General features: G+C 46.7%; 1 pseudogene; it reads left to right on the top strand.

Annotated features, from left to right (window-relative positions):
• Window positions 1–13,682, top strand: part of LOC136621058 (myosin-9-like) — a 52,044-nt pseudogene that overhangs the window by 5,848 nt on the left and 32,514 nt on the right.

Genomic DNA, 13,682 nt, shown 5'->3' on the forward strand with positions numbered 1-13,682 from the left:
ACCTTGGTCACCAGCATCCAGCAAAAACTAGACGACTACTTCCAACACAATGGCCCGGAGGACAGAGGTAGACATAAGATGGCTAGCACACAAAACGGTAATACGGGGGGGCCCTAATATCCCTAGCATCACAAAGAAAAAAGAAAAAAACAGAGTCCAGACAACATTAGAACATAAGATCCGCAAACTTGAAATAGCATATACTCAACATCCCTCACATTACTTAAGAAAAAACATCCAGCACACCCGACTGGAACTAAATACACTCTTAACCTACAATACGGAAAAAGCACTAGCTTGGACACAAGCTACCTACTATCAATTGGCCAACAAGCCAGACAAATTACTAGCAAGAACACTTTGAGAAAACAAACAATCAATGTAGTCCACAAAATCCAAACAAAAAATGGCCAACTAACACCTAATCCCGACAAAATTTATGAAACATTCCACCAGTATTACCAAAAATTATATAACAATAAACAAACTGCCACAGAAGCACAAATCACAGAATTTCTAGATCAGCTTAAACTACCACGCTTATCCGAATCAGGTCTGCAAAATCTTAACTCTACTATCACCAAAGAAGATGTAGACTGGGCGATTAAATGCCTCAAACGAGGAAAAGCCCCAGGCCCAGATGGCTTCACATCACTATACTATAAAAAAATTTGCCCATACCCTAAAACCACACTTAGTAGACCTGTTTAACCACATTCTCCGAAACGGTCACATACACCCGGACTTCTTACAAGCTCTTATCACAACCATACCCAAATCGGGAAAAGACCAAACCCTCCCACCCAACTACACACCAATCTTACTCCTGAATGTAGATCTAAAATTATTTACGTCCATCATAGCAAACAGAGTGAATAACTTACTACTCGCAACAATACACTGGGACCAAGTGGGTTTTATCCCAGGCAGACTAGCACCAGATAATGTGAGAAAAATCCTCAATCTGATAAACCATGCAAACATAACTAAAACCCCCATGTCACTATTGGCACTCGATATTGAGAAAGCCTTTGACTCCCTATCCTGGATCTACCTCCGAATGGCCCTTCATAAAATGGGACTCACAGGATCATTCCTGAATGTTCTATTGGCACTCTACTCCAAACCTGCAGCATATCTTAAAATTCCCTCAACCCATCCCATCCCAATTCAAATCCAAAGAGGAACACGGCAAGGTTGCCCACTCTCACCAGCTCTATTCGCATTAGCGATAGAACCATTAGCAATAGCAATACGAGATAACAGCAATATTACAGGACTACAAATCGGTAACACTGACAACAAACTAAGCCTTTGCGGATGACCTAGTCCTTACCTTAACTAATCCACTCACCTCACTTCCCAACCTAATGGCTACACTAAATAAATTTAGCCACATATCAGGCCTAAGCATAAATCACTCAAAATCAGAAATACTTCAGAGCAACACCCCCCCCCCCCCCCCCCGAATACCCAAAAGTTAATCGAAATAAATTTCCAATTTAAAACCCCAAAACATTACATTTCTTATCTAGGGACTAAACTCACCAACACACTAGAAACACTGTATAAATGGAACTATGAACCGCTATTTAGACAATTGACCTCGGATCAAGCAAGATGGGATACTCCATTCCTCTCATGGATCGGGCGCATACACTGCATCAAAATGACCCTCCTCCCGAAATTGCTTTACTTATTCAGAACTCTCCCTATCCCAGTCCCAGTTTCGGAATTACGAGCATTTCAAAAAAACTATTTATATTTATATGGGCTAACAAAAACCCTAGAATCTCCAAATCTATGATGTGCCTACATAAGAAATTCGGGGGACTCTCAGTACCTTGCATTACAAAATACTACAAAGCTGCTAGATTAGCCCAAATACCCCCCAATATACGCAGGCCCCCAAGCCCCACTGTGGACCACTATAGAAGAAAACAAATTCACACCACTCACCTGGTCAACACTTTTATGGACAAAGGCACCCTTACCAATCAACTTAAAAACCAACTCGCCATTCTCCTTCTACTCCATCTTGCTCTGGAGACAAACTAGATTTAAGTTAAATCCGATCCCCACCCCGTCACCACTGACACCCCTACTTCATAACCCTGACTTCCCAGCAGGCCTAATAGAGTCCCAATTCACGTGGTGGAAAGCAAACAACTTGACATCACTCTATGACTTGTTGATACATGGTAAACTCATGTCGATGTCTGCATTTATCAATCGACATAGCCCCCCACCTCAAAAGTGGTGAAGAAAATTACAAGTCTTCCACTATTGGTCCTCAATGCTACCCCCATCGATAAAGATTGAACTAAGTCGCATGGAAGCCATGTGCAAATTCTGCCCAACACACCCAGGCATTCCCTCCCACTTTTACGCTATGCTAAACGGTGCAATGGTAGACACTAAACTACCGTACATGTTACGGTGGGAATCCGACTTTAACACTTCCCTAACATTAAGCCGCTGGCACCACTGCTGAGAGACATTAAGCAGGAACAGTTGGCAAGTCTCATTAACCGAAACCTCATTAAAGGTGTTACACAGGGCATACATGATACCGAAGAGACTAAATGCCATCTATCCAGAAGTCTCCAAACAATGTTTCAGAGGTTGTAGTGATACAGGCACACACAGCCATATATGGTGGACGTGCCTAGTAGCACAAGCCTTCTGGAGAAAGATATCCCACCTCATATCCTCGGTAACGAGAACAAGTTTTGGATTAGATCCATTCATATTCCTACTAGGAAATAAACCCACTGGGATACGCAATCCAACCTTTAAGCTACTCCAGCACATCACTATGGCAGCTCGCATCGTAATAGCTCAACAATGGCGGAAGCCCACAATACCCTTCGACAACTGTATAACCCACATCAATAGAATCTTTGTGAACGAAAAACTTATCGCCATTCGCCAAGATACAATTACCCAATTTGAAAAGGTATGGGACCCCTGGATAGAGTATATTAACATCCCCAACCTGCTTAGCCATACGAGAACATAAGTGGAAGGCAGAACTATGATGTCCAAATCATCACAATTAAAAACCTAACCCACGATAAATTAACCCACACCATAGTAATTATATTAGATAGGACAAAGAAAACATTGAGATCTGTTTTATTTCTTATTCCACATTTCTTACCCTCATCACTCACCCCTACCAAAAAAATCTTTTGTGAAACTTATAATAACTAAAAACAACCCTACCACCCGCAAAATCAGTTTATACCCTGTTGTGTTATGTTCCATTAAGTTATTTTATGATGCTAATAAAAAGCTAGAAATTACGATAACTCTGTTCTACAACTAAATGTTTGAAACTTATCCCCCTGCGCGAGGCAATTGCGGCAGAGTGTTGCCACCCTTACACTTTTAATCCAATAAAAACCGCTGAAACATAGGTTACAAGCCACAGAGAATACAAAGTTGCACTTGGAAGTTATCTTGCAAGCTGTGAGAGCACAGTCTGACAGAGATCTGCAAGGATGTGATGAGCAGAATGAAAACAAGAAGAAAGAACTTGTCAGACAAGTAAAAATAGAAAGAAACCCGAGAGGCTGGAGTTTTGACCCTGGAGGGCCAAAAGAAGAAAATTATGATGTGGCCTACGGCCTTCATCAAGGGGGAGGGATATGTAGGGGTGCACTGCAGAGAGTGGCCCGTAGGGGGCAACAGACAGGCAGTCTGGTGCCTGAGACAAGGGGAAAACACCCACAGGTTTGGTCAGTAAGGAGGAGGTGTGTGTCTGGAAGAACCAGACTTGTGTTGCGACCAGACTTCTGGTCAACCTGACTCCTATTGCAAGCAGAGAGAGACGCTGTGACCAGGCGGAGAGACATTGTCCTGGCGAGACGCTTGGGGAGCTCTGGCCCTGGGAGCAAGAGGTTTGGAGAGAGACCTGGATGCTGGAGAGACTGTTCGTGTGCCTCAGGAAGGTTGGAATGAAACCGTCCTGAGGGAAAACAGAGTGAGTCCTGAAGACAACTGTATGAAGCTGCCCTGGAGATTGGGTGAGAACCACAGTTTGACTGTTTATTAGAGATGAGCGAGCGTACTCGGAAAAGCACTACTCGCTCGAGTAATTTGCTTTATCCGAGTATCGCTGTGCTCGTCCCTGAAGATTCGGGTGCCGACACGGAGAGGGGAGCTGCAGGGGAGAGCGGGGAGGAACGGAGGTAAGATCTCCCTCTCTCCCGCCCGCTCTCCCCTGCTCCCCGCTGCGACTCACCTGTCAGCCGCAGCGGCACCTGAATCTTCAGGGACGAGCACAGCGATACTCGCATAAAGCAAATTACTCGAGCGAGTAGTGCTTTTCCGAGTACGCTCGCTCATCTCTACTGTTTATCAAAACTTTGAAGTAAAAGGATATTTTGGCCTCATGTCCACTGGGAAAATCAGGCCCGCTACGGATTCTCCATGGAGAATCCGTAGCGGGTCCCTCCTGCCCCGCGGTCATGAGGGCTGAAAATAACAATTTACTAACCTCTCCACACGCTCCGGATCTTCCCTTCTTCGTGGCTTGATCTTCTCTCCGTTGCACCGGATCTTCTTTCTTCGGCCCGGCGGATGTGTTCGGCACGCCGGCTGCGTGCCGCGCGCATGTGCCGGGCACATCCACCTGCCCGAAGAAAGAAGATCCAGCGCGACGGAGAGAAGATCAAGCCACGAAGAAGGGAAGACCCGTACCGTCCGGAGCAGGTGAGTTTAATTCAGGCGCGGGTCTCCCGCGGATCCGGACGGCTTCCATAGGCTTCAATAGAAGCCTGCGGGAGCCGTCCATGCGGGAGACCCGCGCCTGAATGGAGCATGTCCGGATTTTTTCCTGCACACGGGACCCGCGCCTGCAGGGAAAAATGACATCTGCAGATATTTAACTACCTGCGGGTGTCTAATGCATCCCTATGGGGCGCGGATCCGCGTGCAGGAAAAACGCTGCAAATTTTAAATCCGAATTTGCCCGTGGACATGAGGCCTTAAGTTTATTTACTTGCATAAAGTGCTGTGCTGAAGCAAGCTGATATTGCTGAGATTTGTGAAGTTTAAAATAAATAGACATTTGGAGTTTAACCCATTGGTGTCTACCTGTGATGTGAGCGAATTAACCCCCGTGTTGCTAAACTACTTAATATCCATAAATGCTCCAGAAAGAGGACAAGTGAATATAGTAAAAAGAGACACAGAGTATGGCTACAAGCCTACAAAATGGTTATGCATAAGTAAGAAAATGGAGTCACATCCATTTCACTAACAGTTCCCCCTTTTGCAGCCACTTCATCATGTTACCCAGCTCCTCCCCCATACCGTCAATGGCATGGCCTCTTCCCTCATCACAAAAACTTAGCTAACCACTAGGGAATGTGTTGACTTACCTAACCAGGAAGATGGAGGTTCCTAGGAGCCATCCATGGTCCTCTGATTACACCCATGTGGGGTGACCCGTAGCTCGTCCCTAAGGCCTGTATTCTAACCCTGGGTCTGAAAGCTGAGGATTCATGTCTGCCGCATGCTGGGATAGATGATGAAGCACTATGCAACCATTTAGTCCTATCTGAGTTGGATTTTACCTAAACAAGATAACCATATTCTTCCTTTTTGACAAACATAAATTACAAATCTGTGTAATAACAGACCAGTGAGCCAATTATTGTACAAATACTTGATCATGTATGCACTGAATGCATCAACTAAGGAATATACAAGTTTACCGCTATACTATAAAGTATGCAGAAAAGTAAGCAAAACCCAAAAATACATTGAATCTAGAGATGAGCGAATGTACTCGTCCGAGCTTGATGCTCGTTCGAGTATTAGGGTACTCGAGATGTTCGTTACTCGAGACGAGCACCACGCGGTGTTCGAGTCACTTCCATTTTCTTCCCTGAGAATTTTGCGCCCTTTTCTGGCCAATAGAAACACAGGGAAGGCATTACAACTTCCTCCTGTGAAGTTCCAGCCCTATCCCACCCCCCTGCAGTGAGTGGCTGGCGAGATCAAGTGACCCCCGAGTATTTAAATCTGCCCCGCCCGCGGCTCGCCACAGACACACGCTAAGAGAGATCAGGGAAAGTGCTGTTGCTGTTATAGGGACAGTGTTAGCGTCGTCAAGAACCCCAACGGTCCTTCTAAGGGCCACATCTAACCGTGTGCAGTACTGTTGAGGCTGCTTTTAGCAGTTTTGCACAATTTTTTTTTTTTGTATATCGGGCATGCAGACTATAGCGTCCTCAGTCTGCAGTCATTTTACAGAGTATAGGGGCAGTACTGCTGAGGCAGGGACAGTGGTACAGGGAAAGAGATATACTGGCTATATAGGCAGTGGGCTTTTTCAAAAAAATTGTAAAAAAAAATCTTTGGGCTGCCTATGACCGTGTTCAGTTTACTGCGTGTCTGCTGAGGGTAGTAGTCGCTAACTATTACCCAGCTAGGTGTTACTGCAGCCTTGCACATAATTTTTTCTGGCTGCACTGTGCTTTCAATAACCACAGTCATCCTCCAACAGGGAAATCCATATACAGGCTATATAGGCAGTGGGCTTTTTCCCAAAAATTGGGAAAAAATACTAGATTTGGGCTGCCTGTGACAGTCTTCAGTTTACTGCGTGTGTGCTGGGGGTAGTAGTCGTTCATTATTACCCAGCTAAGCATTACAGCAGGCTTGCGCATAATTGTTTCCTGGCTCTGCTGTGTCCATTACATAATCACCGTCATCCCGCCAGAGGGAAAGAGTATACATATATACGCTGCATACGGTGTCTGTCTGGTTTTTCACCTCACCATTTTAAAAAATTGAAGCAAAATACTTAAGGCCTACCACTGGCCTTTGGCCACTTGACTGGTTCTGCCCTGTGAATCCCAGTAACTCAGACATATGCACCTGACTACAGGCTTGCGCATAATTGTTTCCTGGCTCTGCTGTGCGTTCCGTAAGCGAAGTCAGCCTCCAACCACAGGCCAGTAAGCGGCACATTTAATTACAACTTTCTGTTTCTGCTCTACTCGTAATACACCATGCTGAGGGGTATGGGTAGGCCTAGAGGACGTGGACGTGGACGCGGGCGAGGACGCGGAGGCCCAAGTCAGGGTGTGGGCACAGGCCGAGCTCCTGGTACAGGTGTATTGCAGCCGACTGCTGCGGGATTAGGAGAGAGGCAAGTTTCTGGGGTCCCCAGATTCATCTCACAATTAATGGGTCCACGCGGTAGACCTTTATTAGAAACTGAGCAGTGTGAGCAGGTCCTGTCGTGGATGGCAGAAAGTGCATCCAGCAAACTATCCACCGTCATCACCCAGTCTTCTTCTGCTGCATCCCTAAATCCTCTCGCTGCTGCTCCTACCTTCTCCCAGCCTCCTCCCTCCCAGCAAATGACAGATTCAGAAGAGCAGGCATGCTCCCAGGAACTGTTCTCGGGTCCCTGAGGAGTTTCTCATGACCGCTTCCCAACCTTTGGAAAGTTCCAGGGATCCGGGTGAGGAGACTGGGGACTTCCGGCAACTGTCTCAAGAGCTTTTAGTGGGTGAGGAGGACGATGACGATGAGGCACATTCGTCTATCAGTGAGGTAGTAGTAAGGGCAGTAAGTCCGAGGGAGGAGCGCACAGAGGATTCGGAGGAAGAGCAGCTGGACGATGAGGTGACTGACCCCACCTAGTTTGATAAGCCTACTGAGGACAGGTCTTCAGAGGGGGAGGCAAGTGCAGCAGCAGGGCAGGTTGGAAGAGACAGTGCGGTGGCCAGGGGTAGAGGCAGGGCCAGACCGAATAATCCACCAACTGTTTCCCAAAGCACTCCCTAGCACCATGCTACCCTGCAGAGGCCGAGGTGCTCAAAGGTGTGGCAGTTTTTCACTGAGAGTGCAGATGACCGACGAACTGTGGTGTGCAAGGTTTGTCACGCCAAGATCAGCCGGGGAGCCACCACCACCAGCCTCACCACCACCAGCATGCGCAGGCATATGATGGCGAAGCACCCCACAAGGTGGGACGAAGGCCATTCACCGCCTCCGGTTTGCACCACTGCCTCTCCCCCTGTGCCCCAACCTGCCACTGAGATCCAACCCCCCTCTCAGGACACAGGCACGACCGTCTCCCGGCCTGCACCCACACCCTCACCTCCGCTGTCCTCGGCCCCATGCAGCAATGTCTCTCAGCGCAGCGTCCAGCCGTCGCTAGCGCAACTGTTTGAGCGCAAGCGCAAGTACGCCGCCACGCACCCGCACGCTCAAGCGTTAAACGTGCACATAGCCAAATTCATCAGCCTGGAGATGCTGCCGTATAGGATTGTGGAAACGGAGGCTTTCAAAAACATGATGGCGGTGGCGACCCCGCGCTACTCGGTTCCCAGTCGCCACTACTTTTCCCGATGTGCCGTCCCAGCCCTGCACGACCACGTCTCCCACAACATTGTACGCGCCCTCACCAACGCGGTTACTGGGAAGGTCCACTTAACAACGGACACGTGGACAAGCACAGGCGGGCAGGGCCACTATATCTCCCTGACGGCACATTGGGTGAATTTAGTGGAGGCTGGGACTGAGAGCCTGGGACCGCTCACGTCCTACCCACCCCCAGAATTGCGGGCCCCAGCTCGGTGCTGGTATATGCGGCGGTGTATGCTTCCTCCACTAACTACCCTCCTCCTACGCAACCTCTGTCTCGCAATCAAGATGTGTCAGCAGCAGCAGCACGTCGCCAGCAGTCGGTGTCGCACAGCGGTGGGCAAGCGTCAGCAGGCCGTGCTGAAACTACTCAGCTTAGAAGAGAAGAGGCACACGGCCCACGAACTGCTGCAGGGTCTGACAGAGCAGACCGACCGCTGGCTTTCGCCGCTGAGCCTCCAACCGGGCATGGTCGTGTGTGACAACGGCCGTAAACTGGTGGCGGCTCTGCAGCTCGGCAGCCTCATGCACGTGCCATGCTGTCAGTGAAATTCTAAGTACAGCACCAATCAGGCCCACCCCACTTGCCCCGCTGCCGGTGGTAAAGAAGAAACACCACACGGAGGTCTGGTATAGTTCCTCACACGGGGACATGACTGCGCACTTTATTACAGATTACATGGGATCTTATACCCTTTGGTCTCATCACTAGGAATGGGTGATGGGCTCATTGGCTCAAATTCACCGCATAACCATATATGGGAAGTCCGGATTTCCGGCCTGAGACAGTGAAAGTTCAGATGCATAGTTGAACGGTCTTCATCTAGATATGGCGCTTCTGGGAAAACGGCCAAGTACACGGCCTTGTGTCTGGTTCTTTGCTGGGTTTGATACATTTTGTCTTCGCCTTGCAAGGCCTTTGGAATATCTGATGTAAGGCGACATATAAGTTTTTCTCATTTTAGCTTTGAATAGAACTTGCATACAGGTATAAAAGCATAAAGAACATATGGCAATATATACATATACCCTCACAAACCCCCCTAAAAACTTATATGGAGATCAAGCATCAAACCTTGCACTCTTCCTCGGTCGCCTCTCCCTTGCGTCAGGTTTTTCCACTGCCCGTAAGTCCCTACTCCTAAAAGGGGGGATCCCTACCTCACCTCAGAAGGAGGCCATGGATTCCCTGGGCTCATTTCCGGGCATCCATACCCTCTATCTGTACAAGTTAACACCCCACAGGGTGTGCCCTCGCCGGAACCTAAGGTCTTCTGCACTATCCCTAGGCAAATGGGAATTCCACTGACAGTCCATCTTAGGAGATCGGGGCGGCGCAGTACTAATACATTTCTCCATTATTCTGGTAACGTACGTGGTTGGCATTATCGGAACTGGCTCTTCATCTTTTTCAAACAAGGGAAATGTTGGTGTCACATTGTCCAGTCCCTTACTCATACTCTTTTTGATCAAAGGGATAATACACGTACAGGAAGTTACATACCCCACCTCTTTCTGCTAAAATCATATCCAGGGCCACTCTAGGGCCATGGATGCAGTGGGCCCTAACTGGTCAGCTAACCCTTTCAAAGCATCCCTGGTGTAGTTTACAAACCTCTGCTGATTGTAATAGATATAATTCATCCAATCTACATTATTATTAACAGTGACAATAGCAAATAAGGACTCAAAACCTGCTTTAACCTGATCTCTAGAATTAAATTCATCTGGCACCCCCCTTGGCACTCCTATTGTATCTATATATACATGTGGATCAAAGTTACCACCTGGAGCGTCAACTTCTCTCTTAGCATGATGCGGTGTTGGATTCTCACTGAGTGTAGCCTTCATATTGCAAATTTGATTGTATTAATTTGTTCCGAAACAGGGGGCTAGTGTACAGTAGTCAAAGGTGTGTGTTGGAAGAATTGTACCACATTATAGCATGTAAAGGATATGCAGGATCATGAGTTTTTGCAGTGCGAAGTGTGGATCCAAGTGGGCTTTCCTTCGAGCTTGACTGCAGTTGGGGTGGTAAGCAACATCTGGTAAGGACCTTCAACCGGGTTTCTCTCTCAAACTTTTTTACATAGACCCTGTCACCTGGTTTCAGATTGTGACACTCATCTGTAGGACCTGGGAGAAAGCAGAGACTGCAGAATGCATTATTGACAATTCCTTGGAGAGGCTTATGACAAAATTAACAAGAAAATCATTCCCCAAACTCTGATACTGTGGCATGTACCCTCCGGAGAAAAATGAAAACTAATAGAAGACACTCAATTCAAAATTTGCCCATTTCCTCCATTGCCTTTTGGATCTACTTTCCCACAACTCCGCGGATGGTAGGGTGTGGTAAAAGCCTGGAATATACCCAAAGCAGACATGATGTATTGCATTATTTCACCTGTGAAGTGTGTACCTTTGTTTGACTCAATCACTTCCGACACCCCATATCTGCAGATTACCTTATTCATGAGCTTCTGTGCGGTTACCTGCTTATTTACTTTGGTAACAGGGTAGGTCTCCAACCTGAAAAGAAATCAACAACAAGCACATATTCATACTTCCCAACAAGTGGGAGCTGAGTGTAGCCAATTTGCAATCCCTGAAATGGGTAAAGTGGTCTAGGCAAGTGTGATGTGGCAAATTTACTTCTGCCCTGTTGCTTAAAGGGGTTGTCTCGCGAAATCAAGTGGGGTTATACACTTCTGTATGGCCATATTAATGCACTTTGTAATATACATCGTGCATTAAATATGAGCCATACAGAAGTTATTCACTTACCTGCTCCGTTGCTAGCGTCCCCGTCGCCATGGTTCCGTCTAATTTCGGTGTCTTCTTGCTTTTTTAGACGCGCTTGCGCTCTGCGGTCTTCTCCCTTCGGCTCCGCTCGGCAGCATTGGCGTTTTGGCTCCGCCCCCTTGTACGCGTCATCACGTAGCCCCGCCCCCGTCACGTGCCGATTCCAGCCAATCAGGAGGCTGGAACCGGCACACGTCATGGGGCGGAGCTACGCGATGACGCGAACAAGAGGGCGGAGCCAAAACGCCGATGCTGCCGAGCGGAGCCGAAGGGAGAAGACCGCAGAGCGCAATCGCGTCTAAAAAAAGCAAGAAGACACCGAAATTAGACGGAACCATGGCGACGGAGACGCTAGCAACAGAGCAGGTAAGTGAATAACTTCTGTATGGCTCATATTTAATGCACGATGTATATTACAAAGTGCATTAATATGGCCATACAGAAGTGTATAACCCCACTTGATTTCGCGAGACAACCCCTTTAAGGCAAAGATCATGCAAAACTGGACAAATGATGCAGCAGCTACAGAAAACCCAGGAGCCACCCGTCCTCGTTCAAGCGTTGACATCATTGCCGCTTTGAGAGGTGCGTCTTTCCGTGCATCAGCTGGGCTATCATGGGGCACAGGGACCGTGGTAGGCAAGTGCTGTTGACTGTTCGCCATACGCCGTCCCGTTTTAGTCCATTTTTCCTTTTTCTTCCTTGCTGGCTTGTAACTGTAAAGTCTTTAGCATATCAAAGTCCAAAGTTTTTATCAAAGTCCAAAGTTTTTATCAAAGTCCAAGTTTATTGTCAAATTCTTCTTTTCTTCCACGGCTTGAGGGCCGCTGCCTTTGCTGTGTGGCCTGTGATGGCGTTGCCTCTTGTTTCTCCGGTGTAGGAATTGGTGTGAGCTCTCCACTTTGTCAGGTAGAAGTAGGGCCTCCATGAGAATCTGCACTGTTGCATCATTCTTAATTGGCTGTCCTGCTGAGGTAAAAAAACTGTCTGGCCTTCCATGTTGGGCCGTAATCATGAGCTATGCCAAATGCATACCGGGAGTCAGTGTAAATGTTTGCCATCTTACCTGTGGCCACTCTACACGCCTCTGCGAGTGCTTTTAATTCCGCTTCTTGTACTGCGACATGCGGAGGCATTCTGCTTTTAGGACATCTTGTTGTGTAACCACTGCATATCCAGTGTGGAGTCGTCCATCACCCTGGTATCATCTATAAAAAACAACTCAAAATATGCATTATTAACAAGGGCTTTCAGTAACTTTTTAAAACTTACATTTTCTTGTTGCATCACTGCTAGACAATCATGCTGATATTCTATTTCAAAAAGATCAGAATCTTGTTGCAAAAAATTTAAAAATGGCTGATTTGCAATACCTAGATCACTTATGCCTTCTCCTCCCCCCCTTTGAACCAGGGTACTCAATTAGAACAAGAGTACCCGGTTTCAAGGTAGTATAACATTGTAAAAAGATTTGATGGATGCAGATAAGGCCTGTAAGATGCTAGCACCAATAACAGAGACATAAGTTACATCAGGGCAGAATAATCTACAAACCTCTATTAATATTGGAAATGTGATATTCCTTTAAGCAAATTCATTATTAATCTGATCCTGCCTGCAATGTCTTATCAAATTTGAGAGAGAGAGAAAAAAAAAAAAACTTTTACTAGCTGCTCAAGATCCTCACCCCCTCCCCTGTGGACAAGAGGGATGAAACATTACATACTTTTACATCATCTAGCTCCACCCCTTCGATATTGGTCGCTTGCGTCTTTTTTCACAGCTTCATTTCAGCTGTACAGTCTAAGCATCCACACCACAACCAAGTAAAGTCTTATGCATTGGGGGGGACCTCCATCCCCAGTCAATATCTGCATCACACACTCACCACAGCCCGAACACGGGTCACTGACTCTCATCCATCCATGCTCTCAAGTCCGCTCCGTCACCCCCTATTGAAGGTGTACCAGTACATACAGATGCACAGACAAAGAAAGTTTGACAAACAAACATACATCAGTTGAAAAACATTGAGGTGAGTGCTATAATGTTATAAAGTACATGATTCTATTGAGATGAGATTGTGAATGAGCGCTATCTTTGACAAATTATGTGAAAAAAGTTTGCTGAGTGACATTCTATATTTCTTATTTACTGAAGCTATTATATGCTGTATTAAACGCTGAAGTATTTTAGAATGCGTGGGTATCTTTCAGCCCCCCTTGTCTTTCTTTCTCTGTATTTGACCCTGAACAAAAAGTGAAGTTTGAAAGCCCCCACCTTTGCAAAATATCTGTTATCTCTCTACGAATATAAAACACAGACTGAATAAGTTGTTTTAGTTCCCTGCATTTGAACTCATAATTAACACATATGCTGGGACCTTCTGACAAATGTAACATGTTTTGCATTTTCAACCCCTGTATTCTTAAAAGCCCCCACAGGATGTGAGTGGGATATAACTTTCTTACACCCGTATGAAA

Source organism: Eleutherodactylus coqui, chromosome 1 (genome assembly GCF_035609145.1).
Source record: "Eleutherodactylus coqui strain aEleCoq1 chromosome 1, aEleCoq1.hap1, whole genome shotgun sequence".
NCBI classification, from domain to species: Eukaryota; Metazoa; Chordata; class Amphibia; order Anura; family Eleutherodactylidae; genus Eleutherodactylus; species Eleutherodactylus coqui.